The sequence below is a fragment of the Lepus europaeus genome, chromosome 20 (assembly GCF_033115175.1).
Source record: "Lepus europaeus isolate LE1 chromosome 20, mLepTim1.pri, whole genome shotgun sequence".
In the NCBI taxonomy this organism is placed as follows: domain Eukaryota; kingdom Metazoa; phylum Chordata; class Mammalia; order Lagomorpha; family Leporidae; genus Lepus; species Lepus europaeus.
Genome location: NC_084846.1, coordinates 21936687 through 21951558, shown reverse-complemented (window position 1 = coordinate 21951558; position 14872 = coordinate 21936687).

Sequence of the window (14872 nt, the reverse complement as noted above, 5' to 3'; positions counted from 1 at the left end):
AGGATTTCTGCTTGCCAGCAAAGCCAACCCATGGCTAACTGAAGCAGAAGTTCATCTATTGAATGGCTATCTAGGCTGACAGAATCTATGGACAAGAGGGTAAACAACTTGAGCACAAACCAGGACAGGATAGGCACAGTTGACATCGCTGCTGGTAGCACAGCCACCCTATAGCCGCCCCTCTACAGTTAATCTGTCATCCCAGGCTCAGTGCACCTGCCCTGCCCTGCCCTGCCCTGCCCTGGCGTACAACCTCGCCCATCTGTTTGATGATGACTTCTCATCACATGTCTTTACTGAAAATCACAATTAATGGTGCCTGAATTTTCAGAAGTAGAAGCCTTTATAAATGACTTGTTTCAGTTATTATCCCTAAAGACCTGGTTTTTTAAATAATGAATTTTTTTTTTTTTAATTTTTGACAGGCAGAGTGGACAGTGAGAGAGAGACAGAGAGAAAGGTCTTCCTTTTGCCGTTGGTTCACCCTCCAATGGCCGCCGCGGTAGCGCGCTGTGGCCGGCGCACCGCGCTGATCCGAAGCCAGGAGCCAGGTGCTTTTCCTGGTCTCCCATGGGTGCAGAGCCCAAACACTTGGGCCATCCTCCACTGCACTCCCTGGCCACAGCAGAGAGCTGGCCTGGAAGAGGGGCAACCGGGACAGGATCGGTGCCCTGACCGGGACTAGAACCCGGTGTGCCAGCGCCGCAAGGCGGAGGATTAGCCTAGTGAGCCGCGGCACCGGCCTAAATAATGAATCTTAAACACACTGTCCAATAGCAAATTTAATTATTATGCAGTCTGAATTTCTCTGTTGGAGCTTCACTATAAATGACTGATGTTTTCTCCCCATTGGTTTTACTTCAGTTTTAGTAAAAAGTATCAGGTAACTTAGATTTTCTGACAGACTATTTGCTATGGTTTTTGGCAGCTAAAGGAATAAGTGTAGTGAGCATGCATAGCTTGAAATGTTCTGGTGATGTTCTGGTGATTGGCTTACATACAGAAATCAACCAACAACAGATGCTGGCGAGGATGTGGGGAAAAAGGGACACTAATCCACTGTTGGTGGGAATGCAAACTGGTTAAGCCACTATGGAAGACAGTTTGGAGAGTCCTCAGAAACCTGAATATAGCACTACCACAGGACCCAGCCATCCCACTCCTTGGAATTTACCCAAGTGGAATTAAAGGGGAGAAAAAAAGAGCCATTTGCACCTCGATATTTGTTGCAGCTCAATTCACAATAGCTCAGACATGGAATCAACCTAAATGTCCATCAATGGATGACTGGATAAAGAAACTATGGGATATGTACTCTATGGGACACTATACAGCAGTAAAAAACAATGAAATCCGGGCATTTACAACAAAATGGAGCAATCTGGAAAACATCATGCTGAGTGAAATAAGCCAGTCCAAAAGGGACAAATATCATATGTTCTCCCTGATCGATGGCAACTAAACGAACATCTAAAATGATACCCATTGAAGTGAAATGGACACTATGAGAGACAATGACAGGATCAGCCCTTGTCTAGACTGTTGAGGAACAACTTACTATTTTATTACTAGTACTCAAACAGTATGTTTCACTTTGTGTTTCTATGTGGGTGCAAACTGTTAAAATCTTTACTTCATATATACTAAATTGATATTCTGTATATAAAGAGAATTGAAAATGAATCTTGATGTGAGTGGAAGGGGAGAGGAAGTGGGAGAGGGGAGGGCTGCGGGTGGGAGGGAAGTTATGGGAGGGGGAAGCCATTGTAATCCATAAGCTGTACATTGGAAATTTATATTAATTAAATAAAAGTTAAAAAGATTAAGTGCCCTGCCAAAAAAAAAAAAAAAGAAATGTTCTGTGATAGAGTGTTATTGATTTGTTCTTTTTGTAATTAAATCAAATCAGCTAACATCTCTAGGTACTAAACCGGAGAGAAAGTGACTTAACCACTTATTGGATTGTATTTGTTATTTTGTGACATTGTGCTGACGGACACCCTGAGAAATCCAAGATGAGATATGTAATGTAATAAACCTCACATGATTATCCACAGAGCGCAGTCTACTTGTGTCTAAGCTGTCCAGAATTTTTAGCACCAGTTGAGGAGGAAGAAGCTGAATACTGGTGACTTATGTTATCCATGCTAGTGTGATTATAGCTAGGGAAAAAAGGGGGGGTCTTTTCAGCTAGGGGGGTCTTTCTTCCAAGGAACCCCCAAACTATGACTACATTTTATGTATGTTTTTGATATATTTAGTTAAAGAAAAACAGTAGAAATTCAGAAAACTTAATATTGGAAATGGGCTCTATAAGACACACATGAACAAAATGTTGACTGATTTTTAATAATCTGCCAGCATCTAAGATGTTATGTTGAACAAGTCAAATATCTTCATAAATACTATTGGGTCTCCAGTGAGACTGAGTTAGGGGTTTTACAAAGGAAAAAAGCAGAACCCAGAGGGTTCTCTGAATTTCTTGTATTTATAACATTAATGAACAGAATCAATGATGAGATTATTTTGCTTTTAGTACAATATAAGGAAGCTTTCCCCACTGGGCTCTTTGCCATCACTGCATGGTTGCATGAGATAGGCTGTTCACTACTCTCATTCCGCTGAAATTGCCTGTGGAAAACTCTATCTGAAAAACCCCAGAAATATAGTTTTCTTTCTAACCAAGCAGAAAGGCCAAGGATTAACGTGTGATGTGCTGAGACTGGATGCCAGTTCATCATGAAGGACTTATAAATGGTGTCATTGCAGGAGGGATGACCTTGTGCTGGGCCAAGTGGCAGGATGCTGTCCCTGTCCCACCTGGAGGGCAGCTCTGGTAAAACAACATATCAGGACCAGCTGGAAGCACGCTTGTCCACCTGCATGAGCCCTTTGGGAGCTGCTTCAAAAGAGCCCATGGAAGCCTGGGAATGCAGGTCTCTCCCACCCCACTCCACCCCACCCCCCAAACTTTAAAGAGCTTTGGGAGCTCCCTGGGTTTTGGTGGCTGGAATGTGTTTTGCACTTGGCAGTCGTGAAACTGATTCAGATCCATTACAGACTTACCCTTGACCTTGGAAAGGTCAGGTGCTCCTTTTCAAGTGCCTGATGTCCTAATCCTCCTTGAGAGGTACAGGTGTGTTGAGGGCGACCTATGACTTTCAGGTTTCCTTTTGATCTCCCAGCCCCCTGGCTGACTGCAGAGCCACATGTGCGTTCCAGCACATCAACTGTCCCCGCACCTTCCCTAGAGGGCAGTCCACCTGCTCTCCCCAGCCGCCCCTTTGAAGTGGACGGCTCCCTTTCTCACGACACCCCCATCACTCAACTTCCCACTCCGCTGGCCTCTCCCTGTACAGTGGGGAAAACACACACACATACACACACATTCACACAGTAAAAACAGGCCTCTCAGTTCAGACAGTGGAAGTTGATGTGATTCTTTTGTATTTCGACTTCACAAAGACGACCCATAGTTTCCCATGCTTTCATAACCTACAGGAGCAACTCAAAGAAGCAAATATGGATGTTAAATCAGGCCTTTGTTCTATGTGACCTGAGGGTTATTCTTGTATTTAAGATTTATTTCAAAGGCAGAGTGAAACACACACACACACACACACACGTAGGGGATCTTTCATCCATTGATTCACTCCCCAAATGCCTGCAGGGGGCTAAAGCCAGGATTCAAACAGGCCCTCTGAAATGGGATGTGAGTGTCCCAAGTGGCAGCTGAACCGGCTCCAGCGCAGCGCCCTCCCCTGAGGGGCATTCCTAAGTGCAAGCAGATGCCACATTATGATCCAGAATGGATGACTTCTTGCTGCTTGTCTAGTAAGTTATAAGAACACCATTGTGAAATTCATATGGACTCATAATTTTCCAGTTATTTTTTCATCAGTTATCAAATTATCTGGTGACTTACTGAACAGCCTGTTCTGTGTTTGTCATTTTAGAACAATGATCAACAATGATTAATTACTTGACCTATGTATTTTTTTTTTTAACCAGCAAGCATTTGAAAGAACACAAAACACAATCTTGATTTCTCTACTTCTTGTAGCAATTGGAAGTTAACATGTTCACAGCCACGTGATCACTAGCATCACAGAAAGCAGAGCCTGAAATAATACCTTTTTGTATCTCTGAGATCTTTTTCTGTTGGGATGTCTAACACCACTTTCCATTCTAAAACAGGTTCAGCTGAAAGGGATCAGGATGGAGTGTGGGTTGATTTTGTTAGTTTGGGAGATGTTCCTTAGCCTCCAGGAGCCACAATGTCAGTGTCTCTGTCTCTGAAACACTGGAATGACTGCTCCTTTGTGAGGTTAAAGGAGAAGGTTTCACAAGCAGGGACTGAGCTGTGCTGACTGCCTCTCTCTGGGAGATGCAGTCAAAGTTTAGGAAACTGGCTTTTTCTTCTGATCTTCTTGGCTCTCCAGTTGATCTCTTATTGTAGAACAAGAACCAGAACCACCTCTGCTGGCAGTTCCAATGCCCCACAAAGCACAGGTCTTTCAACAATAGCATCAGCCATGTTATAGTACTTTTTCAGCCATGTTGATCAAACTACCAGGTTCATGTTCAGAGCCTCCTGGATTGACAATGAGAAGTTTTCGTGAATGGCTGATGGCTCAAACATTCTAACAAATCATGCCAACATGGGAGGCCTCATAAATTTTTTAGGTACTAATTAATTATTCAGAATCTAAAATCTGTTGTCCTTTTGTTGAATAATTTTTACTCAGCTCAGTTCTCCTTGAAGGAAAGTTTACAAAGAAATTTTATTTATTGATCATTTTGTTTTTATCTATATCACTTTAAATCAGTTGCTGTTGTAAGCCTTATTTTGCTGTTATTTCTTTAATTATTAATTCTGAAAATGTTACAACTCACAGAAAGCTCATAAACTCCTTTCCTAAATTCATTAATCACAACTGCTATGCCTTCTTATATATTTCTCTTTCCCCCAGTCTTTGAAAATAGGACACATAATCATGGTATTTGTAAATTTTATTTTAGTTTTCAAAGATGTATTTATTTGAAAGAGTTGAGAGAGAGAGAGAGAGAGAGAGAATATCTTTCACCTGCCAATCCATTCCCCAGATGGACAAAATGGCCAGGGCTGGGCCAGGACAAAGCCAGGAGACAGGAGCTATCCTCTGGGTCTCCCACATGGATGCAGGGGCCCAAACACTTGCACCATCCTTTGCGGCTTTACCAAGTACATCAACAGGAAGCTGGATTGGTAGTGGAGCAGCCAGGACATGAACTGGTGCCCATGTGGGATGCTGCCTTCGTAGGTGGCAGCTTTACCTGCTATGCCACAATGCTTGCCCCATCATATTCCATAACTTTTAATGTCATTCTTTATGTTGACGTGACAGGCTGGCCTTTTTACTTTCTTGATCCTTGAGTCTCTCCTTTAATACAGTGAATGGTTCCTGAATTCCCTCAGCCCCTCTGAGTTCAGGGCCCACCCCATCCAAGTCAGAGAGTGGACACAGATGCCACATGCACAGGGATCATGGCAGGTCACACCAGGAGAGGAAGCCACAGCTGCAGGCACACAGAAAGGGTAGTGAATGTTTGCCCAAAGATGAGTGAATGAATGAGAGAAGAATGAAAGCAAGAGAAGCAGTCCTGGCTGGGGTCACAGGGCTTCCCAGCACAGAGTGTGACCCCTGTCTATCCCATATTAAGACTCTTCTACTGGGGGGGGGGTGTCACACTGCACCTGCTCCACTTCCCCTCCAATCATGCAGAACATTCCTGGGTCATGAACAAGGAAGATACCCCCCTAAGGAGGGCCTACCTTGTCCTTGGGCCCCAGAGGACCTCCAACCTACTGCCACGTGGCTGTTCATGGGCAAAAGTTACAGGGCAAGATTCCAACATCTCTGCTTAGGGAGTGTGGTGCATAGCTGAACAGGAAGGCCTGGCTGTCTCCCATTTCTCTGATGGGGAGACTGAGGCTTAGAGTCTTGTCTGGGGTCAGCAGCTTGAAAGAGTGGCTATGACAGTGCCTGTCTGTCTACTCTGCACCCTGAACTCAAGGCACTGCTGAGGTCTCCGTAGGATTCGGGGGCCAGCATCCTTCAGGGGCTGCACCCTCCCTACCTGCAGCCTTCTGAGAAGTTGGGAGTTCGAAGCACCCTCATCTCAGGCTGTGTGTACATCCTTGCACTGGCCCTCAGCTGTCTCCATATGGGAATAGCCCATCCATGTCAGGACCAGGAGTACTGGGAAGTGAAGGCCACAGAAACCACCCCCAAAGCATCTGTTTGCAGCCTCGTTGTCAAGGGAGTCCCAGGGTTTCTGGCAGCTCCTTGTTTTAAACCTGACTCTGCTGCTGAGTAGACTGCAGAGAGCAGGGCCTCTAGCCTCAGTGGGGACCTCAGATGCCCATGTCACTGAGTGGTCAGGACAGTGTGAGAGGCCCACGTGAAGACAGAGGCCTGCAAGAGCTCAGCCCCTCAGCTGTTCATACATCTCCCCACAAGCCCAGGGCTTGCATCTTTGGCCTCTGCCCTCTCTGTCCCCTGTGCTGGAGCAGCCCGCCTCTCTAAGACGCTACAGTTCATCAGGGCATCAGGCTGCACCACTAGCCATGGTGAGTTGACCCTCAGCTCAGCTTCCTGGGGGTGGGCTCCAGCCATTAGACCCCAGGACCTGGAACTAGACATGACCATGAGCTCATGACCTTGAGATGGGGACATCGGCTGTCCTGAGTGGTGGACACTCCACTCTGTGCCCTCCCAGTGCTGGGGAGCACAGTTCCCTGGGGCCCTCCCTGCCAAGGCAGTCAAACTGAGCTGCCTGGCACTCTGCAGGACAGGTGCACCCACTGCCACCCACTCCCTGCAGTTGGCCTGACCTGGGCTCCAGGCTGACAGGTGTGCAGGGTGCACAGGCAGCAGGTGATCTGGGACATTATGCAGAGGGACAGTCATGGGGACAGTGCTGTCATTGGGTCTGATCCAGGCCATTCCCAGGAACACACACAGGTCAGCATTCCAGTGCCCCAGCTTCCTCCTCCACAGGCATCCCTCAGCCCTAGTGGATCAGCTGAGAAGCCCGTTAAGTAAACCCCTGTGGCTATGATCTCTTGGAGAAACTCACACCCTTCCTACTCCTTCTTGGCCTGCTGTGCTGCCCTCTTGTTTGCCCACAGGGTCATCGGGCCCTGGCAGTCTGGGTTTACGGTGGAGAGGGGAGTCCTCTTGTGGGATCAGCACAGCCGTGACCTGGGTGCGGCCTCCCTCTCAGGAGGTTCCTCAGCTGTCAATGGGGAGTGACAGCAGTGCCTCCCCATGGCTAAGATATGGTCACCAGTGTGCCTGGCCAGGGGCTGGGAAATCGCAGGAGCTCGGGGCAAGAGCAGTCACTGTGCTTGGGGACATTCTCTGTGTCTCCATCTTCCCGGCCGAGACCAACCCATGTCTCTGCACACCAGGTAGTCTGGGGCACATGGGGTCCAGGACAAGGCCCCCCTCTCTCCTGAGCAGTGAACAAATCTCTGTTCTGATCCTTCTGCCAGTGACCCATTGTTGAGTGCAGGGACAGAGACCATGATGGCTTCTGTGTGTGTGTGTGGCCCCAGGACCCGGACTGTGCCTTCAGTGTAAGAACCCTTTCCCTTTCTTGTGTACTCCTCATACTGGAAGCAGGGCCCCAATGTGTGCAGGGAGGTGCAGAGCCTCGCATTCCCTGTCCTGGTGATGGCTGTGGCAGAGCTGCCATCCCATTTCACAGATGAGGACACTGAGGCTGTAGGGAGAACACCCACTGCAGGTCAGATCTGTGACCTCAGAGCCCGCGTCCCTGACCATGAGGAGGCGCTGCCCCAGCCACGCCAGCGTCTCCCTGTTCCTTGCTTTCCTTGGCCGTCCCAGCACTTGGTGCTCTATGTCCAAACGGGGAACCCTGGCTCTGCCCCTGGGGAGGTGCCAGTGTCCTCTCCAGAGGCTCCATGTCACGGGCATTGGGGCCATGGTCAGGGAGAGTGGGGTGGGGAGGGCACAGTATGGGGAGTTCGCATGGTGTGAATTGTACATTTCACAGTGGGTAATCAATTAAATTTTATTTTGGTAAAGCGACAATAAGGTGGAGACAAGGAACACAATGGGGAGGATTATAGAGAAATACAGGATCACGGGGGTGGGGAAGGACAGGTGTGGGGCTGGGGCTGAAGCAGAAGGGACTTGCAGAGCTGGGGCTGAGGCCGGGGCCAGTGCTGCGCCTGGTGCCCCTGCAGCTTCCTTGGCTGCAGCTGGGGACATGGCTGTGCCCCGCTTGTCTTTGGAGGGCCAGGACTGCTCCAGTGGGGGTGTTTCATGAAGGTCATGGCTGTGCTCCGCCCCAGCTGTCAGGTCAGGTTCCAGGCCCAGCTCTGACCTTGCTTCTGGTCTGGAACAGGCAAAGTCATCGGGCCCCAGTGCCTCCGCTGTGAGATGGGCATTTGCGGACCCCCTGGGCTCTATCTGGGCTTTGACCAACAGTGTGTGACTGAGGGGGGCCTCAGGTGGCTTGTGCGCCCGGGGTAATGCCCGATACATGAGCTTTGGAGTTGTGGGTGAGTTTGACCACTCCCCCACTACACACAGGTCATCGGTTTTAGATGGCCTACGGTTGTCCGGGCTGCTTGCGATCTGCAGCCCGCTGTGCTGTGCCAGGCGCGAGGCTGCCCTGTCCTGGACCTGGGAGAGAAGAACAGAGAATGGCATGGAAGAGGCAGTCCCTGGATCCCTCCGCAGCCAGCAGCTCTGGGCCTCAGGCTGGCCCCGCCTCTGAACTCCAGCCTCCCTCCTCCAAGGGTGAAGTGGACCATGTCCCCCCACGCCCATGGGGCTATGGGCTCCCAGTGGGGTCTCAGTGGTGTCCTGGTCAGCAGTGACCTGCCCTGGCTGCCAGACTCACCTTGGCCTTTTTCTGCTTGAAGCTCCAGGTGCGTCGGGGATGAGGGCTGGCCCAGCGTCCCCAGCACTGGGCAAGGAGCCCACAGCAGGGTTTCTTGGGGCCTGGGCTTTGGCATCGCGGGATACAACTCAGGAACATCTTGCTACGAGACTCTATCCAGGTGAGTTGGCTCAGACTCAACTCTGGAATGTTGGGGTGGTTGCTGGGGCACCCCGTTCTCTAGGTCATCACCAACATAGTGAGGTCACTTCCTGTGGCTCCTAAGCTGAGCCCCCTCCTCACACAAGATATCCTCAGATTCTCAGTGGGCTCTTCCTATTCTACTCTTCCCCTACGCCATGTGCCCGCTGTCCACAGTTGCACCAACACAGGCAGCACCTGCCACAGGGCTGGCCTGGGCCCAGACAGTGCCACAGCTGGGCTCAGACCTGCTCTCTCATCCTTGTACAAGTTTGAGCCTGCACAGTTCATCACCCCTCTCTGGACATTCTCAATCTCTCTTGTGGTTTCTGGGGATCATTCTAGCATGTGCTTGCAAGGGATGCCATCAGTTGTGTAGTGCCAAGGAAGCCCTAGGCCTGGCGTCACCTGTACTGATGCACACACACCCTAGAGGTGAGATGGTTGCTAACCTGGGGTAGGGGTTTCTGGGAACTGTGAGTATAGCAGTTGGTATTGTCAGCTTGAAGAGTGCCAGGCAGCTTGTGGGTACCACTTGCTGCATCCTGGGTCAAGATGTCCATCACCAAGATCTGAGCAATGGTGGCAGCAGCACATCCAGGAGCACTTACTCTTGGGGGCACTTACTCCACCTTATGGCACTCAGATGTGGATTGGGACCTGGCCATGCTGAGCTGCTGATGCAGAGAGCTGAGAGGTGCATGGTCACCTGCACTCCTGTTTGTCCAGCATCTCACGGGAATCAGGGCTGAGTCACTTGGGCAGCTCTGATAAGTGTCTTAATTATCCTAGACATGATTGCCAGGACCGGAAGTTCAGCATGAGTTCAGAATTGTGGAGGAGAAAGGGACAGCCTTTCCCAGGATGCCAGAATGCTGGGGTCAGGTTCTCCCCTGGGAGACAGAAGAGTACAAAGGGAAAGGTCTGAGAAACCCGGAGCCTGGTCTCTGGGTTGCTAGGTCTGAGCTTCCCTGCTTCACAGCATGGGGCCACTTTCTTTGGGGTTAGAGACCTCTGCCTTCTATAGGTAGACATGGAGAGGGAATTTCATGGTTCTCAATGGATGACTCTGATGTTGGGTTCACCTTCCCAGCACTTGAGGTGCATCTGGGATTTTATTCTACTTTTTCCCCCATCCCTAGAGGCTTTCATGTTTCACCAGTTTTGTGCACCTGCCCATGGCGGGAGGGAGAGGCAGACTCTTTTCCTAGCTGGAATCTGGACTTAAACCATCCTGTTTGTTCAGCATCTCACTGGAATCAGGGCGGGGACCCTAAATATGAAACAGTTAGCCTTTGCCTAGAAATTCATGAAAAGTGCTTAAAGGTCTGTGCCAAGTGCCTTAGCCTGTGTTAGAGCAACCACAAAAAGGAATTAGGATTCAGCCCCTTGGAATTATCTATGGAAGGCTCTTTCCCAATTGGGCTGGCCCCTTGACCTGCCAAAGTGGGAAATGAGAACAAGACAACACAGTGAGGGCCGGTGGTGGCTGCTCTCATCTGATGTGCACATCAGACCTGCTGTCACCTGCACAGGTAGGCAGCCCACCCCCTTGATTGTAAACTGAGCTCTCTTCAGGAGCAGTTTAAGCCGTTCTGGGCAGGACCACACTTGGCCCTGTTTACCACTGATTGTTCTCCTAAACTTCCTCATGGGACTCCTTGCCATCACCACACCTGAGAGCAGAGAAGTTCCTTGTGTCTCCTGAACCCCGGATGGCTCCTAGGAGAGCCCCTGTCAGACCTCAAACTGCTGCTCTACAGGGCCCCACATTGCATGTCAGGTGAGGATGCCTCTAGATGCCTGTCCCGTTGCCCACAGCCTGCAGGAGCTACACCTGGTGTCTGAAGTCCTTTGTTGGTGTTGAGTAGGAGAGTCTCTCTCCACCAGCCTGGGCCATGTCCAGGCTCAACAAGAAGTCGTTACAAAAGCATGACTTCCTGACTTACCCCCCAGAGTGGGAGTGAACTGTCTCAGGGGGCACCTTGTAGCCAAATGGGTGGGATTTGTGGTAGTGGGGAGGGGAGATGTGGAACAGCGGCAGGGACTGTAAACTGGCTACAGCTTGTTTTCCTGATGTACCTGGGGAGCTGAATTTGTTACACTGAACTCAGAGTGGCTGGACCGCCACAAACCACCACCGAAGCAGCAAGAAGCCAGTTTGAGTGAGATCTTGCGGACCTGAGCTCGGCTTTCCTCATAGCGCGGTCCAGTTCTCCGCCAGGGGAGGAGACGGCCGCCATTTGCTGAACTGAGGAAGTATGAAGATTGGCCTGGGAGGAAGCGGGAGGGGCCCTCCGGTGTGTGGCTGGCCTTGGCCATGCCCTTTCCCCTGCTGCAGAAGCCCAGGCAGACGATGGAGGTAGTTTCTTTGGGGGAACCATTCTTCCCACGGCCTACTTTTCACTATGTTATGTGGGGACGCCTTAAACCAGTGGACCCTGACTGCGGACACCCGGATGCGGCCTCCCAGCGTCCCTGGCGAGTCCCGAATGGTCCACAGCAGCGGGTAACGGAAAGCGGTTGCTGCCGGGCCGATGGCGTCCTTACCTCCCCCGGGACGCCATTTTGGAAACATTTACTTCATCAGGCGTCCTTGGAGGTATCCGAAGCTTTCTCCCTAAATACTTTATTAGAAGTTTCTAACAGAGTAGTCGGCATTTACAGCCCACACGCAGGCCCCCAAGCTGGGGCACTCCCCGCACCCCTCCCCGCATGGCGCCCACAGATGAGGGGCTGGGATTCCAGCTCCAGGTGGCCTCCTGGGCCGAGTCCCGCGGCTGCCGCTTGCATTGCTTTTCCCTCAGCACCCTGGCAGATGGGGACCCTTACACCCCAACCTGGCTTTGGGGACTGAGGACTCGATTCTGGCCTCCTGAAACCGCGGCAGCCCGCTGAGTCCGCATAAATGTCACTGGCCAGCGGCCTGTGCAGACGCAGAAGCAGACGCCCCCTGGCGGTCGAAAGCTGGTGGCGGATGCTGGGCGCAGGACCTTTATGTTATGTGCCCAGGGAGCATGGGGTTGCGCTCTCCTGGGCGCCTGGGCGCTCGAAGCCTCTGTTGGCATCCCAGGCGCCGAAACCGCCATAGTGCCTTTGTGTCTGCAGTCTCCAGGCCTAGCACCTGTCCCCGGCCCGCGCTGCTCCCTGGACCACCGGGAAGTGCTGGCCGACCTGCTGGGCTCTTCCTGCACAGTTGTGGTGGGGCCGAGCCGGCAACCACTTCCCTTCGGGCATTGCGGGGCCTTGCTCTCTGTGGGCAGGTGTAGACCCCTGCGGGCTGGGAGAGAGGTGGGGTTGTCAGGTGCGGACCCGAGGCGCTGTCTCTCCTGTGGCCAGGTGTTGTTTGGAGGATTAAATGCCAGGCTGGCTGTCTGAGGAGGGGGCTGGGTCTAGAATGAGGCCCTGGGAGAGGGTGGGGAAAGGGCTCAGCCTGCATTCCAGAAAGGTTCTGGCCCCTCTCAGCAGCAAGGGAGATTGGGTGGGCGTGGTCTACTTTAAGGGAAGAGCTGCTGTCCCCAGAGATGCGGGGACATGTAAGGAAAATGGACACAGATGTTTAAGAGTGGCAAGGAGGCTAATGAGAGGTTTCCTTTCGACCTTCCATTTTACAGAGGGTAAAGGAAGGCCATGGGACAGAGGTGCTCTGTCTGGGTGAGAGCAGAAAGAGGCCTGCACCTGGTGGGTCTGGCACCCCCCACTGCAGAGCTGGGAATATGGGGCCTGGTTGGAAGGCCTCACTCCCCTCCTCTCTGGGCAGTGGGCTGTTCTTGTGGAGGGGCTGAATTAGAGCCTCTGAGGCCCACCTGCCCTGGGGCTCCTCCCTGGGAGGGTGGTGATGAGGGCAGGGGACTGCAGTTGGCTCTATGTTTTTCTTAAAGCAATGGTAGACTTGACATTGAGTGCTGGGCCTGTTTTGAATGAAGAGACACAATAAAGTGTATTTCCCCGTAGACAGGGGAAACTGAAGTCGGTGATGAGCACTGACAGGGTGAGCTGAGCACCCTGATTCATTTCAGGCCGTTTCATACCCTTGGTGGCTCCTGACTCCCAGGGGAGGTCATGGTGTTGACAGTGGTTGGAAGCCCTGGCTGCCCCTCAATGGTGTGTGTCTGGGACACAGCTACCTCTTCCCAGCATCTTATATTGAGCCATCCACCTACACATTTTGGTACTAAGGGACTAAGGGATGGCCTCCTCAGTCTGGATCCTTCATATAAAAATGAACACTTTTTTTTTTTTTTTCTAATTAGGCTGGAGCAGTTTAGGGGACAGTGTGCCTCAGCACAGCAAGTAGACTTGACTTTGGAGCCCCCTTGCTGATCTTTTCTCAGTGCTGGCATGCCCTACTTTCACTTTAGGGGTTCCCTTTCCTTTAGAAGCCATGGAAGAGGGGGAGCAGGATACATCTTTATTCTCTGCGTCAGGGCTGTGGTTGAACAGCTCCTGACAGGCAGAGGACTGGTTGCCAACAGGGCCCAGCCCTTACCAGCTTTCATTTCTAAGTGAGGCCCTTTTGGTCTTATGGCTGAGGTCACGGTGGACTCAGTAGAGAATCCCAAAGTTTGTGTTGCTAGTAGCAGATATCTTTCTCTCTGTCATCGGGTAGGTATGAATTGGTTCTTAGGTTCTCCAAGGCCTGTTCAAACAGTAGGGTGTTTTCTTCCTATAGGTTCGTGGTTACAACTTGCGGTTTCAGTCTCATCTGAGTTGAAGTCTTGGCCCAGACGTGTGCTAGCTGAGGTGTTGTTGGCAGGACATTTTACCATCCGTCCAGGTGAGTGGTCTTTGATTTGGGAATAAAAGTGGGGTGTGAGCATTGTGTTTTGTGGTTGGGACATCAGAGTATCAGAGTGCCTGGGTTTCATGTGTATCACCTTCCTGCTAAAGAGATCCTGGGGGGTTAAGGCTCCAATGCTTGGGTTACTGCTACCTGTCGGGGAGATCTGTGGTGACTTTCTGGTTCTTGGCTACCCCCTGGTGCCATTGCATGTGTGTGGGGAGTGGGTCAGTGGATGAATAAGAAACTGAACTCAAACACATGGAATGTTCCTATGCCAGGGTGTTCATCTAATGGTTTCCAGAGACTGCAGACTGAATGCTGGCGTTGTCTGGTTTGCTCTTTTCCCTGATGGTTGGCTTTAGACAATATGGCTTTAGACAATATGCATAAGACACAAGGGAGATGGACTATAAACTATGAACTCAGTAGCTAGAGCCTGTTTATTCAGAGACAGACCTTAGAGGGCCCACTACTAGTGAGGGTTGGAACACGTTCTGGTAGAGACTAGGTGGTTATCTAGCCTGGGCTACTTTTGGTTCAGGCTGGGCAGGGATTTGGCAGAGGTGAGATGGTTTGCCTTGGCTTTTTCAACCTTCCGGAGGGTTGGGGCCGATGGTTGAACTCTTGAGGCAGTGGTGTGGCTGTAACACGGCATCACTTCTGCCCATGATGTTGCTCAAGGTCCTGTATTCCTACTCCCAGGACAGAGAGAGATGGGTGCTGGTGTCCTATTGGCCACTTCCTGCTGATGCAGGGCTGTAGTCCAGAGTGACTGGAGAAGAAGAACAGTCTTGTGATGTTCCTGCGAGATGTCTTGGGATCTGGCAGTCACTGGTTCCTGTGAGCACTTTTGAAATATGTAATTATATATCCTAAGAATAAAGCACCGTGATTATGAGGAAAGAAGAAAGTAGTAGAAAAGTTACCCAGAGTGGCAAAGATGGCTAAAATGCGGCAAGGGTATTGTTGTATTGCATTCTTACATTTCAT